The 21,882-nt window shown below is 44.4% G+C and overlaps 1 long non-coding RNA gene across 1 annotated transcript; it reads left to right on the top strand.

Annotated features, from left to right (window-relative positions):
- Positions 1–2,536: 2,536 nt before the first annotated feature.
- On the top strand, positions 2,537–4,175 carry LOC121698677. The gene is made up of 3 exons (XR_006026832.1): positions 2,537–2,690; positions 3,235–3,309; positions 3,933–4,175. It is a non-coding gene; the product is annotated as an uncharacterized LOC121698677 (long non-coding RNA).
- The last annotated feature ends 17,707 nt before the right edge of the window (positions 4,176–21,882 follow it).

Here is a 21,882-nt window from a genome sequence, read left to right as displayed (position 1 = left end):
CCTACTGCTCCTCTCTGACGACAGCACATCCATATTCATGAGTGTGAGTGTGTTTGTGTGTGGATCTGAAGGAACGTGTTTTGGGAGTGTTTGTGGATGTAAGAGAGATGTTCTTAGCTGTATGTGGCAGTTAAAAATGCATTACATTATTTAGTCAATGAGAAACATAGTCCTTGTGAATTTGAAAACATAAAGGCTCATCATTGGATATGGCTAAAAAAGAAAACGCTTCGTCTTTCCATATGTTTTTCTTTCTATACTCAATACTCTCCACCACATTTATGTTGACAGTTAATTTAGCCGGATCAAGGAGCCTACTTGCTTTTGTCCAGCCGGTGGCTTAGGATGACAAATGGCCGGCTGCGCACTCCTGAGTCCATCTTCCTCCCCTTCCAGCCCACTCACTGTATGTGAAGATTAACCTTTCCCATACCAGTGACACCATATGTTCGATTTTCATACCGCCAGCGCATCGCGACAAAACAAACCCGCTCTACAAGTAATCTCTCTTTCCCCCCTCTCCAACTTCCAATTCGATTTCAACAGAAGAAACAAACAACCCCCCCCCCCACACACACACACACCACACACTCACACACACACACACACACACACACACCCACATGCACATATGTGTGGCAGTGCATTGGTTCCGAAGGGGGTTGATAAAAGCAACAAAGTGTGGGAGTGTCACCAAAACAAAGCTGTTTTCCTTTTTTTTCGAAAGCTAAATTAGTCGTTTTACAGAGGGACATCTAACCTTTCGTCCTTTGGACAGAGCGGAGACAGGTGTGAAGTGACACGCTGTGGCTTTAAAGCTCACATGATAAGAATCCGGTGTGACAGCAACGGGTAGAGCAGTGGACCTGGTGTGACAGGGTGACCGTCTCTCCGTTTTGTCCAGCGTGTGGAGGGGAACCTGCAAACATGACAGGTGACATGTCGACAGTGTCTCCAGCCTCCTGGGGTCAATGGCAAACAAACGATGGGGCCAAGTAGTCGAGCACTGACACAAAGCATTCAAATTTACCTGTGTGTGTATGTGTGTGTGTGTATGTTTGTGTGTGTGTGTGTGTGTGTGTGTGTGTGTGTATGTGTGTGTGTGTGTGTGTGTGTGTGTGTGTGTGTGTGTATGTTTGTGTGTGTGTGTGTGTGTATGTGTATGTGTGTATGTGTGTGTGTGTGTGTGTGTGTGTATGTGTGTGTATGTGTGTGTGTGTGTGTGTGTATGTGTGTGTGTGTGTGTGTGTGTGTGTGTGTGTGTGCGCATGTGTATGTGTGATAGTGTTCAAAGCCAAAGGGTCCTCCAAGGGATGTCCAGGTTCACAGCTGCAACATAGCCAGCGGTGCGGCCGTCACTTGGATCAATCTCTTGTCTCTCGCCCTCGTCTCGTGCTCTTTGCAGGTGCACGTGTAGTTCATGTGAGACAAGGAGACAAGGAGACAAAGGATGTACCCAGTCTCCATTTATCTCTCACCCCCCTGGTAACAGCGGCCAAGCGGATAGGTGTACCTATCGATTCCGGGGAGTATTTAAATTACACTCATTAATCAATGGGAAAGGGCAAACGGGCAAGGGGCTGAGCTACGCCAGGCTAATCACACGAGGAGGCATTAGCGTGCTGTTCCACTATGAATGATCCACTCCTCACACAACCTCCACCTCCCTGGCCAAATATGAAAGATCAGGAATATGTGCACTGGGTGTTTTGGACATGCTTCTACAATGTTCTGGTGGTAGTGTGTACTTAGATTGTCACATGGTCACAGGGGCATGCAAAGTTAATGATGTAGAAAGGCATTAGCATGTTGCTCCAGAATGACTGATCCACTACATTTGCAACCTCCACCTCCCTGACCAATACAGTACATCGAAACTCGGGAGAATGTATGGTCTGCACTTCAGGACTGCTGCTAGAAAATTTGGGCCCTATGACAGACAATAATTCTAGGACTCCCTAATATTATTATTATTTTGGGCTGTCAGTGCTGGGCCATTAGAATTGTCCTAACTTCCATCACTCCCACCACTCCTCCCCCCCAGCGGAGCACCTGCTGCACTTAGATCGTTGAATGGTCACTGTATTATACTGTATCAAGCTAATTATGTATGAAAGAACTAGCATGTGGTATCAGAATGAATGATTCACCCTGCTCTTAACCTCAATTTCCTGGGCCAAATATGAAAGTTTGGAATTATGAAAACCAGTTGTTAACCATATGGACCATTAGCCTGGAAAGCCAGCCCGAACTTAGCCCCGATCACAACATTTGAGGTCTGGACATTGAGATGCAACTCTGGCCAAACCAATCAAATTGTTTTGGCGGGCTTTGTACGATGATGGACCGATGAACAACAGTGCCTCGTCTATCACGTCACGTGAGGGGTATTTCACAAAGGCAGAATTAAGACATCCAACACAGCAAATTCACGGGTGTTATATTTCTGGTGTTATGACAAATAAACACTGTTGCAGTGATAGATGTTAAACTCTCAACACTTTTGGTGTAGATATGATACAAAAGCCAGTGTTAATTTGTGGCGTTCCGATTAATAAACACCAATTGGGTGTAACAAGTTCCATCCGGGATATTTTGCAAATTGCTCAAACTTCCAGCGCAGTCCGCCATTTCTCAAACCCCCCTACAGGATAGCAGACTTCTCTTCAAGCTGTGGACAATTCTGTGTGGTAAGTTATTAAATTAATCTATTTTTGGCATTCGTTGATAAAATATGTATATTAGACGTTGTGTTGCACTCTCAGACCTTCTTTATGAAACTGTAGACTTAGAAGTTGCTCTCCCGCCCGTTGTCAATGTACTGTATAGCTACCTTAGCATTGAGTGAGACATTGTCCAAACTTTTAGCTGATAACACTAAATTACATTATGTGTGTTTGACTTAGTGTGGTGTAATGTGTTGTCCTTGCTTTATTTATTTATTTATTTGATTTTGCGATGTCTACCTACGTTTAATCTAATACATCTACATCACCATCCTTGTTGGTTAAGCTTACAGGCTGCTAACGTTATTAGCTGTAACGTTATGGTGTGCTAAACTAGGTAACGTTAGCTAACCAGTTACATTCATTCATTGAAATGACATTCACGTGGTCAGTCAGCTAACGTCAACTTTACCGACGTAGTTGCTAGTAGCTAAGATAGATAATTTAGCTAGCGAACAAAGTTACCTAAAATGAAGAATGTGAAATTGTTTGCCTTTTCCATCAACAGATGTAACATTACCTAGAAGTGGATGCGATGATTGTCAGGATATGTGAGCCATGCTTGGATAATGTTCATCATGGGGTAACGTTACCAGAGCCCGTTTACGTTTATTAGACATTCTCTGATAGTACCATGCTAGCCTACTAGCGAGTAAGCCTCAGGTAGGCAAACGTTATCGTACGACTACGAGGTGACAACATGATTTAAAGTGAAATGGTTGACTGATGGGGATGATGTTTGAAATTATCTAACGTTACTGTCCTAGATGTGCAGCATAGTAGGCTACATTTCACGACTGTGAGTGCGAGTGTCTGCACAGCTCCTTAAAAGGGGGAAAAGACAGCCGTTTTTCATTTCCCAATTTCGCCGTCTGTTTGTTCATAAATGTAACTTTATGCAGAATCCATCCATCCATGCGGAAAGAACGACAACGACGTCCATTCATTTTTATGTTTGGGATCTATTCAAAGGAAATTAAAATTTTCACATTAGTGTTCCATTGAATCACAAAATGATTTGCATCGTATGGTATTTATGTGTACTAACATTTACTTTTTTAAATTGATAGTGTTTGTTGTTAAATACTTCTAGGCAAACAATATTGGAGTTGGGCAGAGAAATGTCAATGCTGATTTCTATGTAGTATGTGCTCTACCACAGTATATTTTGGATAATACTAATATATTTATTTATTTATCTTGTAGTCTGGGCAAAGTTCTCCATAAATGAAGACAAAACCTTGACAGTGACTGAGGAACGGAAGTGGATGCTGATGTGTTTCCAGATCTGGTTACCAAGGACATGTGCTTAGTCATCCATGATTCTGATAAAGGTATTTTGCTTGGTTTGGGGTTTTATACAGTTGCCTTGCAAAGGCACAGAAGAAATTGTGGAGCTTTTGTTTATTTTTGCAAATGTACATGAATGTGTTGCATTTTCCCTCTTTGCTAGAGTCTCCTATCCCTGAGATTTAATCTAGCCTAACGGGTGTGTGTGTGTGTGTGTGTGTGTGTGATTGCTGACAAGGTTGTCAATTTCAACAGTGTTCTGCTTTTCGCCCCATTCTAAGTTGTACTGTGTTCTTTAATGTTTCAGGTACTTCAAGACTTCAGCCTTCTCGTTGGATCTGAAACATCTGCAAGACATCTGGAAAGATGGCCCTCATACAAACCCAAGCTGATAAAAGAAAGACCTGCACTACAAGCTACCAACACCATTGCTGCAACACCTATTGCAGTCTGCCAGGGACAAATGGACTTGTCTGTAGACAACTTACAAGGTAATTGTATGGAGTAATGGAGTTTAACATTTTAGTTGCCATTTTAGGAAATTACCGGTATTTCTGGATATTAATTTGAAGTTAAGTTGTCAAAATACCTTTTTTATGCATGACTGTTCAATCTGAATAATTAAATAGTTATTTTATGACTCTCCTCCAAACCCCATCCTAACCCAGGCTGGGACAGTGATATATCCACTTTACTCCTGCTGATGCACATCCTGTCACCTGTCATCTGGTAGAAAGATGAGGACTCGATTATAATCCTTTCTCTTATGTTTCCTCCAGTCATGCCAGAGTCTTGATGAGCACTTGAATGAAGATGAACATCGGCAGCCATATCTGCTAGCTTTGGGAACCTCCAAGCGAGCCATCAACAGTTTCTACATAGCCATGGATAAGAAGCCCATTCCATGCCAAGGAAACACCTCTCTGGCAGCATTCGACAAGCTTTTCAAGGTTCATTTTGTTTTCAGTTTGAGTTGCAACAAATCTCTAAGCAACTTTTTTACATTCCTGCAGATCACCAAAGAGAGCCCAAAAGTAAAGGCATTGCGAGCAAAGTTGATGAATGATGTATAGATGTTACGTTTATGGGACACTGCATGGCAATAACTGGTGCCAATAATTGTACAAAAACACAACATACATTTTATTCTGATAGATATGGAGACTATGCTGCCCTCGTACTGCGTCACCAGCAGGCAGAACTAGACAGCTAGATAACACTTTGACAAAGCTCCAAATAAATCCAAGGACTGATTGAATTTGTTTACTTTTTGTCTTCTTTGTCTTTTTTGTCTTTTTTGTGTAAAACTGTAAAAGAATACAGAAAATACATATAAGTTTTACATTACGATACAAATGAAATACAAGTCAGCTATGTTGCTAACCACATAGCTTCAGCACATACAGATCGCTAGGAATAGCGTTTACAACATGACCAACGAGAGCTAGCATAACTTAGCTAACTAAAGTATGCACAAAACATATATCTAAGTTACAGAAGTAAGAAAACTAAAGAGATATGACGAGGAATATTACTCTAACACAAATCATCTACTTACAGACAAATAATGTCCAAAGCTCAAACGTAAAATGGAAAATAGCTGGCACCGTGTTCATCTGTGTAAACTCGTGGTCGACTGAAACGTGAATCAGGAAGTTAACAGGAAGTAGTACTTACTTACTAAACAGTTACCTCAAAAGACCAGAAGGTGGCAGCATACACAAAGGAATGAGAAATAAGGTAATCACATACAAAATAGGATGCATTCTTATGGAAGGCAGAACACTCCCCGCTTGGTATAATATTATTATGCCACTATATAACATTAAAACTCAACTTAAACATGAGTGACAAACTAAATTTTCTATTTCACTCAGAGAGAAGAACGACTATTTCTGAGATAGGCCTCAAAAGCACTTTAGCAGTCCCTTCTTTAACTATTTTGACCTCCACTTTCCGGATCCTCTTGTCACCGCTTGGCAGAGTGTTGACAACCACTCCCACAGGCCATTCGTTTCTGTGGGCTTGGCTGTCCTTCAGCAGGACAACGTCGGCGGTCTTGACATTAGGCCTTTCATCAGTCCACTTTCGGCGGCCTTGCAGTGTTGACAAGTAGTCCCGCCTCCATCTCTTCCAAAAGGTGTTTGCAAAGCACTGGACATGTTTCCATTGCTTCCCGTGTAGATCAGCCATTTGGAAGTTTCCGGAGGGGGCTGCGACATTACTCATCTTTTGGGTAAGCAGCATCGCAGGAGTGAGCACTGTAGGCATATCGGGGTCAGAGGACACAGGCACCAGGGGCCTGGCGTTCATGATTGCCATCACTTCGGCCATGAGGCTGCTCAGGACCTCGTGTGTGAGGCGGGTGTGCCCAGTCTGAAGCAGCATGGCATCCAGGATGCGTCTGGCGACGCCGATAAGCCTTTCCCATGAGCCCCCCATATGTGAGGAGTGTGGCGGGTTGAAAACCCAAGAGCACTCCTTGCTTTGAAGGTAGGCTGTTATGGTTGTGTCTTCCGTGTTAATGCCCAGTTCTTTGCAGGCTCCCACAAAGTTAGTCCCTCTGTCAGAGCGGAGAAGTCTGGCAGGGCCACGGATTGCAAAAAATCTTCTGAGCGCATTGATGAAGCTGTCAGTTGTCATGGATTCAATGAGCTCGAAGTGGACAGCTCTGGTTGCCATGCAAGTGAATATCACTGCCCAGCGCTTACTGTCTGCACTTCCTCCTCTTGTTCTCCGTGTCATGATGGCCCAAGGCCCGAAGACATCAAGGCCTATGTTGGTGAACGGAGGCTCGGGTGTGAGTCTGTCAGCAGGTAAGTCTGCCATCTTCTGATCCTGTAGCCGTCCACGCAGCTTGCGGCAGGTCACGCACCTGTGGATGACGGACGACACCAGACGCTTACCGCCAAGGATCCAGTAGCCTGCTGCTCTGACAGCTCCCTCTGTTATGTGTCGCCCCTGATGTACCACCTGCTCATGGTAAAATCTCACCAGGAGTGTGGCGATGTGGTGGGTGCGTGGAATAAGCAGTGGGTGCTTTTCTTCACGGGACAGGTCTGGGGCGGATGTTATGCGACCGCCAACCCGAAGCAGGCCGTCTCCATCAGTCACTGGATTAAGCTTTTTGAGTGGGCTTTGGTTAGGAATTGTCTTACCATCTTTTAGGCATTTCAGTTAGTTTTCAAAGACCTCATGCTGAACAGCACGAATTATCACACACTTTGCCTGTGACAGTTCGCTTGTGGTGAGTGTGTCTTTGAAATGCCTCCAGCCTCTGCATTTTGCGCTGACTGGATTTCCCTTGAAAGACGCAGCAACGTGGATGAGTCTGGCTGTAGCATTGCAGAGGTTTCTCCAGCTTGAAAACCTTTCAAACCGCTCTGAGCCTAGCTGAGCGTCCGAGGCCCTGGTGGACAGAGCGGTGACCTCAGGTCGAATGTCAGAGTCTGCATCTGGCTCCACCAGGGTGAAGATGTGGGGCTCCCAGGATTCCTCTGTGTTGCTGCGTGTCAGGAAACTGGGGCCAGAGAGCCAACTGCTTTGCTGTAGCTGTGCTGCAGGCATGTACCTTGTCGCATGGTCCGCAGGATTCCGGTCCGTGGGGACGTAGGACCACTGGTCTGGATGAGTGGATCGTCTTATGCGGTTCACCCTGTTGGACACATACACATAAAATCTTCTGGATGAGTTATGGACATACCCAAGTACGATTTTACTGTCTGTGAAGAATCTGACATCGTCCACATGGATGTCCATCTCATCTCGGATCAGCTCATACATTTGAACAGCGAGCACGGCTGCACAAAGTTCGAGGCGGGGAATGGTGTGTGCAGGCCGGGGAGCCAGCTTGGACTTCCCCATGATGAATCCCATGTGTGCTTTGCCATCGGCGTCGATTGCTCTCAGGTAAGCCACAGCCCCTATCGCCACTGTCGACGCGTCAGAGAAAATGCAGAGTTCTCTCCTCTGTGTTGAAGACAGTAGGACGGGTATATAACACCTCTTTATTTGCAGGTCTTCCAGAGCTTTGAGTGAATCTCTCCACGTGTTCCACTCTGTCTCTTTCCCGGGGTCGAGTGGAGTGTCCCACCCCTGCTCTGTTGAGAGTTCCCGTACTAATGCTTTTCCCTGCATAATTATGGGAGCAACGAACCCCAGGGGGTCGTATAGACTGTTCACGGTGGACAGGATACCTCTCCGTGTGTATGGCTTCGCCTCCCGGGACACCAGGAATGTGAAGCTGTCTGTTTCCAGGTTCCAGGAGAGGCCCAGGCTTCGCTGGAGGGGAAGAGGATCTACGCCGAGTTCCACATCTTTCAGGTCTTTGGCACGGTCTTCCTCAGGTAGGGCTTCCATTACCTGTTCACTGTTTGATGCCACTTTATGTAGCCTCAGGTTAGACTCTGCCAGCATCTTTCTGGTTCTCGTGAGGAGGTCGATTGCCAGCTCAGGTGAGGCAACAGAAGTCAGCCCATCATCTACATAAAACTGACGCTCCACGAACTGTCTTGCATCAGAGCCGTATTCTGCTTCACCTTTCTCGGCAGCACGTCTCATGCAGTATATGGCGATGGCGGGTGATGGGGTGTTTCCAAATACGTGGACTTTCATCCTGTACTCCACCACGTTCTTGTCAAAGTCATTGTCCTCATACCAGAGGTAGCGGAGGTAGTCTCTATGATCGCTTCTGACCACAAAGCAGTAAAACATTTGCTGCACATCTGCTGTAACAGCTACTGGCTCTTTGCGGAACCTCAGAAGCACTCCCAACAGTGTGTTGTTCAAGTCTGGGCCGCTGAGGAGTACATCATTCAGGGATACGCCTTCACATTCGGCGCTAGAGTCAAATACTACTCTTATTTGACCCGGCTTCTTTGGGTGGTAAACACCAAAGGAGGGGAGGTACCAGTGTTCTTTACCTGCCTCCAGAGCTGGCGCCCGCTCGGCTTGGTCGTTGTTCATCATTTTCTGTATGAACTCTGTGTAGTGGCTTTTCATTTCTGGCTTTTTCTCCAGGGTCTTTATGAGCGATCCAAAGCGTTTGACTGCTTGTTCCCTGTTGCTTGGAAGGGGTCGTCGTGGCGACCGGAACGGCAGGGGTGCTACCCAGCTGTGGTCGTCGTCCTGGAAGACCTCTCTGTCCATGATGGTCAGGAACGCTTTGTCATCCACTGACAACGCTGTCTTGTTGTCGTCTCTGGAGCTCTCAAACACAGAAAGGCCGAGGCTGTCTGTGCTCGTTGCCCAGCCTGTGTCTTCTTCACGGGTGTGTGAGAGAGGGTTGTGTCGCTGCGATGTGCTGCTGTGGCCTTCCTTTACCTGGATGTTGTTTGGACAGGGATGGAGGAAGGATGTTCTGCCGTTATGCAGCACATTGGCTTTGTACACGTTGACTTCGGCTGGTTTGTGGGCTGCCCCCAGACAGACGACACCCACGATGACCCAGCCCAGGTCCAGCCGTTGCGCATATGGAGCGTTGTGTGGCCCGTTGATTTGCTCACGCACCTTGTGAACTCTGAGGATGTCTCTTCCCAGGAGCATGAGGATGGGTGTGTCTGGGTCCACAGCTGGAATCTTGTTCGCCACAGGCTGTAGGTGAGGGTGGTGCTTTGCGACATCAGGAGACGGGATTTCAGATCTATCATCCGGCACCATGTCACACTCGATTAGTGTGGGGAGAGGGAGTTGCAGTTTCCCATCCATAGATTCAAGCATGAAGTTATTGACTCGCCTGCCGGAGGTCTCTGTTGTCCCCGCGCAGGTCTTCAGTGTGTAAGGAGCTGGACTGGCTTTGATGCCGAAGAGGCTGAAGAACTCTGACTTTGCGAGTGACTTGTTACTCTGTTCATCCAGCACTGCATACATCTTGACAGCTTTGTCTTTTCTCCCAGCAGGATAGACATTAATCAGGCAGATCTTAGCACATGAGCGTGGGCTGTCTGCATTGCCGCATATCTCTGTGCACTTGGATGTAACTGTGGGTGCGTCTTCATCTGGCTCCCCGCTTTCCTCCTTCTCCGTGTGAGCTCTCTCGCTGGATGTAGGAGGGCCTGGGTGTAGAGCCGTGATGTGCCTCTCACTGTTGCACTCATCACATTTGATTGATGCTTTGCAGTCTTTCGCTATATGCTGAGTTGACCCGCAGCACTTAAAGCAGATGCGGTTGTCTTTCAGGTAAGCCTTACGTTCTTCAATAGGTTTGGATCTAAAGGTCCTACACTTTTTGAGTGGGTGAGGCTTCCTGTGTATCGGGCACTCGCGGTCTGGTCCACTCATTCTCTTCTCCACAGAGCCGTCACCTTCAGTGTACTTGGGTGTGACATCGGTCTTGTGCACACTTACTGGGGCTTTGTGGCTGTGCCTCGTGGCTTTTTCTACTTTCTGTGGCACGTTGCTGTTGGAGGTGGTGATGGCGAAGCTTGGGTCATTCCTGACTTTGGCCTGTCGCCGGACGAATTGAGAGAAGAGAGAGAATGGAGGGAAGGCTACTCCATGCTCTTCTTTGAACTTGGATCCCATGGTTATCCACCTCTCTTGCAGGCTATAGGGTAGCTTTTCTGCGATCGGATTCACGCCGCGAGCTGTATCTAGACAGGCGAGGCCTGGTAGGTATCCTTCTTCTTTGGCACACTCCAGTTCAAGGAGGATATCACCGAGTTCTCTGAGTTTGGCATTGTCCTTGTTGGTTAGCTTGGGAAACGCTTCTATCTTTTTAAAGAGTGCGTGTTCTACGGCTTCTGGTGTCCCATAGCATTCCTCCACACGTTGCCACACCATGCGGAGGCCTGCAGCAGGATTAAGGACATGCACTGAGCGGACTCTCTGCGCTTGCTCTGCTGAGTCTGCACCTAGCCACTTTACCAGCAGGTCCAGTTCTTCCCTAGGTGTCAGATTCAAGTCCTGGGTGGCACTGAGGAAGGATGCTTTCCATGACCAGTAGTGTTCAGGACGGTCATCGAACTGTAGGAGACCGGAGCTCACCAGTTCTCGGCGCATGAGGTACCTGGCGAGGTCTTGTGCTGGCTGTGGCTCGGGGGAGTATCTGTTGTTCGGACTGGGAGTTGGATGAGGCGGCTGCGGGCAAGGCTTGAATGGAGACGGTTCACTTAGCTGTTCTTTCTTTATGTTGTTGACTCTCGGCATTGGGTTCGTGTGAGCAGCTGCTCCAGTGTGTCGATGGTGTTGTCTGTAGGCATCCAGTGGCGCGTGTGTTGGCGGCGGTGGTCTGTATGCATCCAGCGGCACATGTGTTGGCGGCGGTGGTTCTCTGCCGAACATCGCTGAGTGCTGCTGGACGTAGTTGCCTGTACGTTCATAGGCACTGAAAGGCTTACTCGGGACGTATGGCTCGTAGCGCTTCTCCCCGCTTTCAATCTCCTCATCCTCATATGCTGCAGCTGCTGCTTCGGCGGCAGCGGCCATCTTCTGGCTCATGAGAACGTGGAGACTGGCTTCAAGTTCAGCTTTCTGCCTCATCACGCTTGCTTCTTTTTCAGCGAAAGTCACCTGGGCTTGTGCTGCCTTTGACTTGGCACGTGCTCTGGCAGCCGCTGACGATATTGCTGATCCACCGGACCTTCTGGATATCTGAGACCGGGAGTCAGGTGTTCGGAAAGGCTCTAACCTCTCGGTTGCCTCATGGCCGTCTTTGGGTAGCTCTAGGGGTGCTGCGCCCTGTGCCTGTTCGACGGCATCCACCTCCAGTCTGTCCATGTGTAGCGACATCTTCCTGGGCTATCTTCTAGAGTTTGAACTCGCTGCGCTGTTGTCTTTTTACTATGCTGCCCTCGTACTGCGTCACCAGCAGGCAGAACTAGACAGCTAGATAACACTTTGACAAAGCTCCAAATAAATCCAAGGACTGATTGAATTTGTTTACTTTTTGTCTTCTTTGTCTTTTTTGTCTTTTTTGTGTAAAACTGTAAAAGAATACAGAAAATACATATAAGTTTTACATTACGATACAAATGAAATACAAGTCAGCTATGTTGCTAACCACATAGCTTCAGCACATACAGATCGCTAGGAATAGCGTTTACAACATGACCAACGAGAGCTAGCATAACTTAGCTAACTAAAGTATGCACAAAACATATATCTAAGTTACAGAAGTAAGAAAACTAAAGAGATATGACGAGGAATATTACTCTAACACAAATCATCTACTTACAGACAAATAATGTCCAAAGCTCAAACGTAAAATGGAAAATAGCTGGCACCGTGTTCATCTGTGTAAACTCGTGGTCGACTGAAACGTGAATCAGGAAGTTAACAGGAAGTAGTACTTACTTACTAAACAGTTACCTCAAAAGACCAGAAGGTGGCAGCATACACAAAGGAATGAGAAATAAGGTAATCACATACAAAATAGGATGCATTCTTATGGAAGGCAGAACAGAGACCGTTTATTCTGATGGATATGGAGACTGTTTATGTCGAGCATCTTTACGCTTTTGAGGTTTAAAGAACTTCATTTCATCATGTTAAAAAAGATGATTTGCAGCATTACAAACCGTTTGAACTTTAGATATCATACAGCTGTGATTTGTTGTTTTATATAGTGCCTGACTGTTGCATTTTGTAATGAACTGAAGAATGTTTTGCTGTTTAATAAATAAATGTAGTACATTTTTATATTAAGTGCATCTGAATGTTGTTTTTTTATTCAGTTTAACAGCAATTCTAAAACCTACTGTATATAACTGTATACAACACCTCCTTTACTCTTCTAGAGATTAAAACAAGAAGCATTATTTGGCAATAAAGTAATAATATACATGCAATCATCACTATACTAGTGTCAGTTTAACACTGGGCTTAAGTTAAATAGCAACACTTTTGGAGTTGTTTTCAAGAAAGAATTAACAGTGCTATGGTGTTAAAAATACTCCAACCTGGTGTTTCTGTGTAACTCTCTCAGTGTAAAATGGGAACACCTTGTTAGTGTTGTAACTTCTAACACTTACAGAAGTGTTAATTTAACACTTTTGTGGTGGTCCCCATATATACACCCATATAGTGTTAGATTTAAATCTGTCAGTGTTAAAATTCCGATTTCAAATTTGCTGTGAAGATGTGATAAAGCGAGGTTTGACATAGCGTTGTCTGGTCTTCCTAGCTCAACTCGTTTCACTAATGCCAATCCAGGATGAGTAGGAGCGATTATGTCAAGCCAGGTGTAAGTAATTCAGGATGTGTGCACGTTCTCGTTTCTGCTCCAAAGTGCCCACGGTTGGAATAAAAAGATGCGGAAAATAGTCATTCACACAAAGTCAACAACCACTTTTGATATAGACTAAAAATGAAGTAAAGTTGTCCTTTTTGGAATGGGGAATCATGGCTATTTCTGTAAAACAGCAGGAGTAGGCATGGTAGACCAACTGAATGCAAACTAGATGTACCGCAGAGCGGTACAAAATATGACCGCCGCCCAGTCCAGCACATTTTTTCCACAAAAATAAATCACGCTGAAAGGCCTATATGATTCTAACTGTCTCACTAAATTGCATTATCCACACTCAATTCTCACTGGTATCTGCTAGACAACAAGTACCAAAACATGATTAGTTCATAGATTTCACATGTAAAATTCATTTTATACAACCCCACCCCCATCTTGCCTGTTCATAATTCTGAGAAATTCTTGAATTGTGTGCATGTGTGCGTGTACATGTTTATGTTTATGTGTGTGTGTGTGTGTGTGTGTGTATGTGTGTGTGTGTGTGTGCGTGCTTGTGTGTTTGCCTGCGTATGTGTGTTTGTGCATGTGCATGCATGCGTACATATGTCTACTGTGTGAGTATGTGTCATACGTATGATTACTGTGAATGTATGTGTGTGCGTGTGTATCTGTTTATGCACATGTGTGCACATGGAATGGGTTAACATGACCCCTGGAGGCAAACATACGGAAAAAAATGGTCATCCTAGGCCCTACAGTTCTCAAGATATTCACAGAAAACTGTGTCTGCCCTACCCTCATTTCGGGGAGTCCAGTACAGCGGGGGGGGACTACAGATCAAAACAAAAACCGATGGTTCCATGCTATCCATGTGGGGTTACATGCCCACTAAGTTTCGTGTACCCCGGTCTTTCAGTGTCCCGGGAATCCTTGTTGGTGTACGGTCACTAAATGTGCACATAAATTATTTTATTGTAAGGCCCCCCATGAACGAAAGTTCACAAAACTTGGCATGCATTCGGAGGGTGTCATATTGATCATACACTTTCAATTTCGTGCAGGTTTGACCATGTCAGCCAGAGATATTGTGATGAAAACACCTAATTTTTTGCTTTTTATTTTTTAACTAGGTGGCGCTATACATGAAATAAGTGGTAATGGGATGGGTTGACATGCCCCCTTAAGACCAACATACAAAAAAAGGTGGACCTCCTAGGCCCTACAGTTCTTGAGATATTCACAGAAAACTGTCTCCGGCCACCTACAGACCAGTTGGTGTATAGTAACATAAATTAATTTATTGTGTGGCCCCCCATGAACGGAATTCCACGAAACTTGGTGTGCATTCAGAGGGTGTCATAATGATCCTACACTTCCAATTTCGTGCAGTTTTTACTATGTTAGGTCACAGATACCTGCGATTACAACACCTCATTTTTACTTTTTTGTGTTTAACTAGGTGGCGCTATACATGAAATGAGTGGTTATGGAATGGGTTGACATGGCCCCTTGAGATCAACATACAAAAAAAATGGTCCTCCTAAACCTTCTCGAGATATTCACAGAAAACTGTGTCTGCCCTACCCTCCTTTCGGGGGGTGCAGTCCAGCTGGGGGGCTACAGATCAAAACGAAAAATGATGGTTCCATGCTATCCATATGGGGTTACATGCCCACCAAGTTTCGTCTACCCCGGTCTTTCAGTGTCCCGAGAATCCTTGACGGAAATTTGGACATGTGAAAAAGAAAAAAGAAAAAAAAAAAAAAATCTGACTAAACCTACAGTATATGACCGCCGCTTCGCTGCGCGGCGGTCATAATTACATATGCACCCACGTGTGAGTGCTTTCTTGTCTCGGCACGCAACGTCATTAAGAAAGCGCTTGCCACCCTTTCCTGCAAGCCGTGAAAGAGGTTAGGTAACAATTACATCTGAGGTTGTTCAGTGTAGAAGTTCTCAGGTTGGCCTCAAATGGTGGTGGAGGCTGGAAGGTGACTTAAGCTGCCTCCCCAAGTGAATTAAGCTGCCTCCCCAAGTGAATTACGCTGCCTCCCCAAGGCTACAGCTTTGTGGATCCATTAGAACTGTTTTACCTGTTGTAGTCAGTAAACTAAATAAACAAACTAAAAAATATACACAAAGTGACAAGGACAGGAAATGATAGTAATGGATTGTGTTTTTGTCAATATAAAGGTTACAAACTTCCATCACCACAATCTGTGACTTCATTTTGTCAGCAAGCTCAGATTGACTTGCAGTTAATATGCAGCGTGTTCAATTTTATGCATGACAATAGATGTAATTGTTCACCCGCCTGTGCAATGCTGCAAGGCAAGGCAAGTGAAAAATTACTGTGACGACCTCCTCCGCTTTTAACAAGCATGCATGTACACACACACACATACTACATTACATACACAAACACACACCTACAAAAGTCTCACACAAACAGACAAGCACAGAAATCAGAAATGACACACACACACACACACACACACATACACACACACACACATACAGTAAAAAGCATGGTGAAATGAGTTTTCAGCAGATTTGGGGGTAATTAAGGGACAGTCCCATTTGTTGCGCTGTTGGGGGCAGGAGAATGCTGCGTCGTTTTTGGCAGGATTAGAAGAAAGAGAGCTCACAAGAAGTGTTTCTAAATGACCCCTACACAGAAACAGAAAATAGGAGTTATACAAAATAAAAATAGGATTAAGGCATTTTATGTGTATTGTACAACAAAGTTATTAGACTAGTCACAAAAGATGCTTGCTTGATTTAGGCGTGATATCTTCTTTGCATGTCCTTACAAAAACCAGCAGTTTGCTGTGTGTGTCATGGTATTGTAATGGTTTAATTTCACCACATCAACAAAGAATTTAGGGATATCTTTTCATTATGTGTATGTATGCGCATGCATGACTGTGTGTGTGTGCGTGCCTCTGTGTGTCTGTTTGTGTGTGTGTGCATAAATATATATGTGTGTGTGTGTGTGTGTGTGTGTGTGTGTGTGTGTGTGTGTGTGTGTGTGGGTGTGTACACTCCCAAGCATTGTGTGCGCTCCCACACAAAAACCTCAATGGGCTGAAGAGAACATCTTTTGTAACTAAGCTGCCAATTCCATTCTGCACAGCACACTGCACTACCCTATATTGCTTTGCAATCAGCATGGTCCAGGGCCTCCTCTGTCACGAAAACCCCTATAATCTATCTGTTTCCTGTCAAGCGTGCGTGACAGGAGTGAAGCATCTCACAGGTAAGGAAGAAACACTCTGCTTATTGAATCTCAGAGCAAATTTAAAGGTGTGGGAGGCCACACAATCTTAAACACAATTACACCGGATAGATCCTCATGGGGCATTGTCATATATCACAGTCAAAAGCAACTGCTTCTCCCTCTCTCTTTCTCTGTCTCTCTCTGTCTCCCACTCGTTCTCACTCTCACTCCCTCTGTCTCTCTTTCTCTCCCTCCTACGTCTGAGAGAGATGGAGAGAGAGAGAGAGACAAAGAAAGAGAGAGATGCCTCAGTGAACTTGGAGATGTCTTTTTAGATCTTCCGTGACGCTAGCTCCCCACCCTCCGTGAACTTGGCTCAAAATGGTTTAATTGAGTGAAGGACATTTGGCTGTTTGTTTCACTGGCACGGTGACAGCGAGATGAAATCAATCCTGAGCTCATGAATGAATCACAATCCTAATGGCGCGCGGCATTTTTGCGTTCGTCTAATAACCTGCCGCTATGCATCAGCAGCTCGCTAATGGAGACACTTATGAGCTAATGTTTGACACCCATGTCTATTGACCGAAAAAATGACAAGTCACCATGGTTTGTGCAGCTGAAAACTATATGCTTTGACCAGTCCTGGTGTCAGAGGCACTGACACAGTGCATCGTAAAAATGTACCCTTTGAACAAGAGATGGGATGTGAAATAAAGGTCAATAAAATATAATCAAAGTGCACATTTTTTGTCTGTTTGCCTTCTGTGTGCAATACTGATGGATGACAACCAGTGTGATATCTTTACCTTCCATTAAAAATAAAAATATTGTTGTAATACTTTGTAACAAACCTTAGGTCGAACTGAGAAATGTCTCGCTTGGGAAAGGGGAAACAGAATGTAACATGTGGGCTTGGTAGAAGCAAAACATAGATCAGGGAGAGAATGCATTACTACAGAGTTCAGGATTTCAATTTGTCAAACAGTCTGGAGACCGCCACAGTGAAATACTGTCTGCATCTGAGGAATCTGTGTCCAATTTCATAAAAAGCATGCCAAGGCAAGACACTATCAAAGTATACAATGTAGCCTGTCTTCTCCTTTCTCTAATGATATGTTTAATGGAAAAATGTAAATTACATTTACTGCAAGCACAAGAGTCAGTGATGTTTCATCAGTGAAGTCTTTATATTATTTTTTTCCCCTCAATTAATTTAAATATTTGGCCCTTAGGCCTACTGGAACAGCGCTCATAAAGTGATTATGATACAGTCATCTGGTAATCCTTTGGATTATGATACTAATAACTGGTTGGTTAATAGATAATCATTAATCTGCACTGGAATATGCATTAAACATACCATGCTTCTTAGACTTAGTAGTTTCACTATGTGGTATTTTTCAATGGATTTTTTAAATATGTTACTCATGAGTATCTGTAGGTTTGATCTGGAGCGGTGGGATTTTGAAATTTATCAGATCACAAGTGGACCGTGCTAAATGACCACCAAGACACATTTTGATCTGACCACTCAAACCACTTGCTGAGGTGGTTTGAAACATATCTGACTACTTTTAATGGAAGTGGAGTAGGCAGCGATGAAATCTGAACAGCAGTAGTCAGCAATGTCTCAGGCTGTGCCTGGGAGACACATGATGGACAGATGTAAACAGCGATATGTCTTTGCTCTCCATTTGAGATCTGATCACCCAAGACACATTTTGAACTCAAATTTTGACAGGCCCAATGCTATCATAAGGATTTCTATAGTGTCATGTTGGTTGCGATCATTTAAAAGCTTGTTTGGGTTTGATCTCTTGATCTCATCTTGGTCTCAAATGATTCTTGAATCTTTGACAGGTACACTCTTCATTCACTCATCTCTTATCATGCACTTTCAACACCCAAACCTCTGGCTTCAGCATCTACTGGTCTTTAGCCACCTAAATACGATAAATATTCTGAAATGATCTAACTGCAATAACAGACTCTAATCCATGTGCAATAATATGAATGAACACTGTTTAAAAGGCCAGCCAAATGTTCTTCCCTTAATACAAAAGGTAACCCGTTCCTATTTGGCACATTTCAACAAATCACTGTTTTGGACAACAGAGCTTGGTTTTATCATGTATTGTTCCGCTCACATCTTTTAACTCTCAACAATGAAAATGGCAAAATAACAGAGAGTTTTCTCTCCAACATTAAAGCTCAATAATTAAAATGTGGCTAATGTCGGCACTGAATCAATGCTTTGATGCCTCCCTGCTGGAGAGGAATGAGAGCAGCCACTGACTCATCCAGCAATATGGTGTTTTAATGGGCGCCCTAAAGAGAAATGGCTGATTGTCTTGTGGCTTCATCAGCTTTTGTTTGGGCCTCATCCAAATCATAAACTACTCGCATTCATTGTGTGTGTGTGTGGGTGGGTGGGGGGTGCGTTGTCTTTCTTGGCAACTTACTACTATTATCATTGTTGTTAGTGTTGCATTATATTTATTCTGCACACTATGCCGCCCCTTTGTTTGTCAGTAAGGGAGACTGAAATCCCAGCATAACATTCCTCCATCTTTGTTTCACTATTGCAATCTACCTCTCTCCCCTCTCTCTCTCTCTCCATGTTTGTCTGTCTGTCTCTCTCTCCCCCTATCTCACCTCCACTTCCGAACGTAATTTGCTCTGCCTTCTTCTCTGTGATATCCATCTTAGAAAGAAATTCAAAAGAAAGGAGAATGTCTCCGTGTGATCAGAGCTCTTTGATGTGGTGTTGGGAGAGAGAGAGAGATAGAGAAAGAGAGAGAAGGGGAACGATGGGGAAAGGGGGGATGTTTTGAGTACCACTGAGATGTTCCACCACCCAAGGGAGAGAAACACAAGATGGTCGTGCTTTTCTTCCTCAACCTCAAAGTGAGCTACTGTAGCCTCCAACTGCACATCCCCAGAGGTGTCTCACACACAGCACACAAAAGCCAAAGCCCTCAGGGTCACAAAGCCACACACAAGCAAAAGGGGGGCTATCTTTTAATTTACAGCTATATAGTGGAGAGTGGCTATTTTTTGCAGCTATTTGACACTCTTTGAGAGTGTTAATACATTTTGTATTTATTATGACCGCCGCGCAGCGAAGCGGCGGTCATATAGGTTTAGTCAGATTTTTTTTTTTTTCTTTTTCGCATGTCCAAATTTCCGTCAAGGATTCTCGGGACACTGAAAGACCGGGGTAGACGAAACTTGGTGGGCATGTAACCCCACATGGATAGCATGGAACCATCGTTTTCCGTTTTGATCTGTAGCCCCCCCGCTGGACTGCATCCCCCGAAAGGAGGGTAGGGCAGACACAGTTTTCTGTGAATATCTCAAGAACCGTAAGGTTTAGGAGGACCATTTTTTTTTGTATGTTGATCTCAAGGGGCCATGTCAACCCATTCCATAACCACTTATTTCATGTATAGCGCCACCTAGTTAAAAACAAAAAAGTAAAAATGAGGTGTTGTAATCGCAGGTATCTGTGACCTAACATAGTCAAAACTGCACGAAATTGGAAGTGTAGGATCATTATGACACCCTCTGAATGCACGCCAAGTTTCGTGGAATTCCGTTCATGGGGGGCCACACAATAAATTAATTTATGTTACTATACACCAACTGGCCTGTAGGTGGCCGGAGACAGTTTTCTGTGAATATCTCGAGAACCGTAGGGCCTAGGAGGTCCACCTTTTTTTTGTATGTTGGTCTTAAGGGGGCATGTCAACCCATCCCATTACCACTTATTTCATGTATAGCGCCATCTAGTTACAAATTAAAAAGCAAAAAATTAGGTGTTTTCATCACAATATCTCTGGGTTAGGCATTTGTTTCGAGTTTGGTTGGGTGTTTGTTAAAAGTTATGGAAGATGAGGAGTTTTGCTGCCAAACAGAGGCTCTCCGCATTTGGCAACACCTATGTTTCGTTTAATGAGTTGCATATGTGTATAATTCATGTCTAAAGAAACATTAGATTAGATTAGATTAGATTCAACTTTATTGAAAAATAAAGTAAAAACAAAACTAAAGTTAGCATGTTTCTGAAGAAAAATGCTACATGGTCAGTAAATAGATACAACTTGTGGAATGTAAGGTTTGGAGACATATTTGTGTCAAGAGCCCCTAGTATTATCCTCTGCAGCTGAGAAAGTAGTGTAAAATGACTTTTCTCCAATAACTAGGCAGGGTATTCCTTTGTATTAAGGTGAAAAAACAAACAAAGTTTTTATTTAGCAAATAGCAAAGTCTTTCTCTGGAAGAATAGAACATCAGACACGACCTCTTTCAAGGTGCATAGAAGAATGAAAGTTCTTTCTTTCTCTAAGAAAGTTAGAAAAGTGGAAAAGTTAGGAAAGTGCTGAAAGTCAACAAATATACGGCATGTAGGTGAGTGAGTGTGTGTGTGTGTGAGAGAGAGAGAGAGAGAGAGAGAGAGAGAGAGAGAGAGAGAGAGAGAGAGAGACTTAAAAAGGAAATAGAGAGACCTCCATGCTACTTGAAGTCCATAAAAGAGCTTTCCTCTGAGAGCAGATTGGATGTGGCACTATGTCGGGGAGGCATGGCTGCCCTGATAACAGGTCGCTCTTGGCCGACTGAATGGGCACCCGTGTAGGAATGACAAGAGAGCGGGAAATAGAGAACGAAGAAGAGAGCAATGTCCTGTCCCCTCTTGTTCACTTGCAGATTGAGTTGTGTGCCGTCAAAGACTACGGAATAAAGACCGAAGCCGAAGCAATGCCTGCTATCAAAGCCCAGCCGAAACACCTCCCTCCTTCCCAACCTCCGCCACCACAGCTCCCCCCAAACCCTCATTCCACCCTCCCCGCCTCCTCCGCCTGTGGTTTTCAGGTGCTTGTGAGCAATATTGACTTAACCGCTGTAGCAGAAACAAACAGTGGGAGATAAAAGCATTAGTTCCACTCGTCTGCCAGCGCTCCCACTTTTAGAGGAATGCCATGACGCTAAAGAGAGCTTAACATGGGACTGTTCCATTTCGCTGTGAAATGCAGTCGAGTCATGGGCGTTAACCTTCCGGACATCTACATATTCATGGGTATATTAAGTCGTAGTTTGTGAAATATGACAAGGAGAGCTGGCGAGAGGGACATGCATGCCAAGTCAATTATGAAACAAGCGGATATTTCGTTCATGAATATTCTTTGTATGTATACATTATTGTGGCACCAATGCAGCCCAACTGTGCTCAGATGTACAAGGAAGAATGTTTACATTCAGACCGGGCTGGGGGAGGGATCGTACATAAAAGTAAGCAAAAAGCTAAGACGCTAACTTTTATGTAAAAGTCTCACCTGAAAAAGAAAAATCTTTCATACATAATCCCTGACAAACAGGAAGGCCTGAAGCAAGCTATACCATACTGAACTTGTGTGAATGCTACTGAGAAAGAGACTGAGGATATGTACTTGTGTCTATTT

The sequence above is a fragment of the Alosa sapidissima genome, chromosome 23, assembly GCF_018492685.1.
Source record: "Alosa sapidissima isolate fAloSap1 chromosome 23, fAloSap1.pri, whole genome shotgun sequence".
NCBI lineage: Eukaryota > Metazoa > Chordata > Actinopteri > Clupeiformes > Clupeidae > Alosa > Alosa sapidissima.
Note: the sequence above shows the minus strand (reverse complement) of the source record. Positions and strands in the feature narration are given on the sequence as shown.